We start from the raw sequence: 3,726 nt of genomic DNA, 5'->3' as shown, positions 1-3,726 counted from the left end.
TCGATCCAACTTTAGTTCGATAGATCTCAGCAATGTTCGATCAATCAAAGTCCAAGGTTTGATCGATCGAACTTTCTCCAGTGCGAAAAAGTTAAATTTCCAGCTCACAAAAAGTTGTCCCTTATCCAATCATTGGAGAATATTTACTATACGACCCCAGCTTATTTTGGGTGTCATTTGACCTACCTATATAAGGATAAGGATTACTTTTAACATAGAGGATCATATTGTATTATCTCATATCATATCATACCTTAGAGAACTCTTAGTGAGGAAGTAAAGAGGAGGAAGAGGCTAGAGACACCATTGGAGGCTCTTCATCAACCAAGGAGCAGATTTCTTCCATGGAGCTTGCCCTTGAGGGTTGGAGGATATCATCCATGAGTGGCTGGATATCCTCTTGGGGCTAGAGTTAGCCCTAAGCATGCTTTCTACTTCTTGATTTATGTATTTTTGTAGGAATTTGCATTGTGATTCATGTCTTGACACTTTTATATATATAGATCTTGTTTATTCAATGATTTATGTGGTTTAAAGCTTCCAATTGATCATTTCATTCTATCCATATGTCTATATATGCTAGAATAAATATTCATGTGTTTGTCTCTATTTCTTGTGTTATTGATGCATGTCTATGTGTGTTGATGCTATAGATTTAGAGATTGTCAAGGCATAGTGCTTAATGTCATGTTCTTGTGGTTTATTTGATGGTTCATACTCATTACTTGATGGATTGTGCCTCTCCCTTAGTTTAATTTCATGTCATTAGCTTAGTTGTAGAGTAGTTATTAAATGGGAGGACAATCCATACTTGTTGTTGATGTTCCATACTTATGAAAAGCAAGTAACATGTATCTCTAACCTTGTGATGTGTTTGGATTGTGAGCTTAAAGAAAGGATTAATGGCTTAATTTGATATGTTGTGATATCCACCATGTTGTTTAGACAATATATGCTTAATTTGTCATCCATGCTTATTGAAGCAACCACACACACACACTATACATTGCAATACATGTTCTTCCCCTCATTAATCATTAATTAAAGGTGTAGAAAAGCTATGCTTAGTGGCGATCTCTAAACCCCAAGATCTCTCTCTCTTTTATTCTCTCTATTGCATTATTACTTACTTTAGTTTAATTTGCATCTAGTTTAAGTCAACCAACCAACCACTATTTTAATAACTCGACCTACTAACCCTAATTTTGACTCCCCAATATAGTACGACAACTCAATCCCTTGGGACGATCCCTTCTCACTCATACTACATAGTATAGGTGTTAAGTGGTTTTTAAATTTAAATTATGGTGCCCACTTGACACTAATTTCCAAACTCTTAAAAATTTTGTGCATTGTTTTGTCCACCACCCGAGAAGACACCATAGTTTTTGGCGCCGTTGCCGGGGATTGATTGATTGGCAACGTCGTATTTGTGGAATTCATTAGGAATTAGTACTCTTTTGATCGTGTCTTTACTTTTTTTTCAATTTTTGTTACTTATTGTGTTTGTTCTTGATTGACAAGGAACATTGAGCTAGGAAGCAAGCAAAGGATATTCCAAGCAAAGGAGCTAACCAAGCAAAGGAAAAATGCTAAAAAGTTAAAAATTGCTAAGCTAAGCTATAAATTTGGAGTTGAAGTGCTAAAGGACCTTTGTGAGCTTTTCTTTACTCAAGCCCTTAGTTAAATCGTCGGCCCGCGTGGAGGCTTGTAATTCAATTCTTAAATAAATCGTGAGCCCGCGTGGAGGCAATTTACTTTTCTTGCATTTTGTTTAAGCATGGAAGTATGAGAACATTGAATGTGGAGAAAGTTTGTTGATTATTGATTTGTTGTGAAGGTGAAGTGTTTGTTGTTATTGCTCGTTGTGTTGCATTGTGCATGCATGGTCGTAGATCATTGAGACCCACTCTTGTCCCTTTAAATTTTCATCTTGAATCCATTGTTCGAAACCTTAGGGGAAGAGGTAGCTCTAGTCAATCCATTTCATCAATGGAAAGACACAATGAAGACCATGTGGAGGACCTTGGTCACATAGACCAACAAGGCATCCTCCACCCCAATGTGCATTACAATAACACGCAAGTTGCATTAGGCATGCCAAGGCCATATGTTCATCCACCACAACAGCAAGGCCAAGTTCCATTGGGAATGCCAAGGGTAATCTATGTTCCACCACCTCCCATCATTCAAGGTAACCTAGGTGCCTATGTTGCACCTCCAATTGCTAATCCTCCTCTTGCTTTAAGAGATCATTATGTGCCTAATGAATATAATGCACCTACATGCATTCAATTGCCGCCATTTAGAGCACATCACTATGAAATTAAGCCACAAACCATTCAAATGCTTCCTAATTATCATGGACTTCAAAGTGAAGAACCTTACAAGCATTTAGATGAGTTTCTTGAAGCATGTTCCACCGTAAAATATGCGGACATGCTGAAAGAGGCCTTCCACCGTAAAATATGCGGACATACCGAAAGAGGTCTTAAGGCTTAAAATTTTTCCATTCACCCTTAAAGATAAGGCAAAATATTGGTTTAACAATCTTAGGCCTTTTTCAATAACTTCTTGGGCGGAAATGCAACAAGAGTTCTTGAAGAAGTACTATCCGGTTTCTAAGACCAATACCATGAGAACCTCAATTTGAGAATTTTCACATGGGGATGGAGAAACATTTCATGAGGCATGGGAACGCTTTAATAAATTGCTTAGGAAGTGTCCACATCATGACATGCCTAAATGGCAATTAGTTCAATATTTCTTTAAGAGTTTATCGGACAATTACAAAGGCATGGTTGATGCTTCCATGGGTGGCTCTTACATTGATAGGCATGAGGATGACGTTTGGCGTCTTTATGAGAGCACGAGTGAATTTTCTTTGCATCATACTTTATCTTCGAAGAATGGTAGAAATTCTAGTGGTAGGAAGAGTGTTGGCTTACATCAAGTCGACCAGTCCAATGAAATTGTCGCCGAAATGAAATCATTATCTCAAAGGTTTGATCAATTTTTGATCAACCAAAACTCGGCGAATCAAGTATCTTCATTCCCTAACCATTCTCATCATGCATCTAATGAGACGTGTATGACTTGTTCAAGTGTTTTACATTCTAGTTTCAATTGTCCCCATGGACATGTGCAAAGTGAGCATCATGAACAAATAAATGCTGTTTTTGCTAATCAAGGGAACAATCCTTATGGAAATCATTACAATCCTAGTTGGAGGAATCACCTGAATTTCTCTTGGAAAAAACAAAGGGAGGGCTCAAACCCTTCCCAAGGCGGTTTTCAAGGAAAATACATTCCACCTCCACTACAAGGCCAAGGTTCCCAAGGTTTTAGATCATTATATTGTAATACCCCTAATTTTAAAAGGGACAGTCCTGGAATTTAATAAATTGTTTAAATAGTATTTTTATTTAATTAATTGTTTAAATTGTATTTTATGTAATCAATTGGTTAACTTGCATTTGTTTATTTCTTTGGTGTGGTTTAATTGTTTTAAATTGTTTTAGGGCATTTAATTATTTATTTGCTTTAATTTAATTATTTTATTTTATTTATCTGAATTTAGCGTTTTATGTTTCTAGTTTAGCCGACACTGTTTTAAACCTAGAATATTCAATGGGCCAAGTTATTTATGGATTAGGGTTAATGTTTAAGTCTATAAATATAATCGCATGTGGGTTTAGGGTTTTAGAAAATTCAATAAAACCTATT

The 3,726-nt window shown here is 36.4% G+C and overlaps 1 non-coding gene across 1 annotated transcript; it reads right to left on the bottom strand.

Annotated features, from left to right (window-relative positions):
• Positions 1-2,632: 2,632 nt before the first annotated feature.
• Positions 2,633-2,739, bottom strand: LOC132267896 (small nucleolar RNA R71). The gene has a single exon (XR_009469119.1). It is a non-coding gene; the product is annotated as a small nucleolar RNA R71 (small nucleolar RNA).
• Between the last annotated feature and the right edge of the window lie 987 nt (positions 2,740-3,726).

The sequence above is a fragment of the Cornus florida genome, unplaced genomic scaffold (assembly GCF_030987335.1).
Source record: "Cornus florida cultivar Cherokee Brave unplaced genomic scaffold, ASM3098733v1 CherokeeBrave_3.0.0_Hap2_Chr07, whole genome shotgun sequence".
NCBI classification, from domain to species: domain Eukaryota; kingdom Viridiplantae; phylum Streptophyta; class Magnoliopsida; order Cornales; family Cornaceae; genus Cornus; species Cornus florida.
The sequence above is the reverse complement of the archived record's forward strand: the minus strand, read 5'-3'. Positions and strand labels throughout refer to the sequence as shown.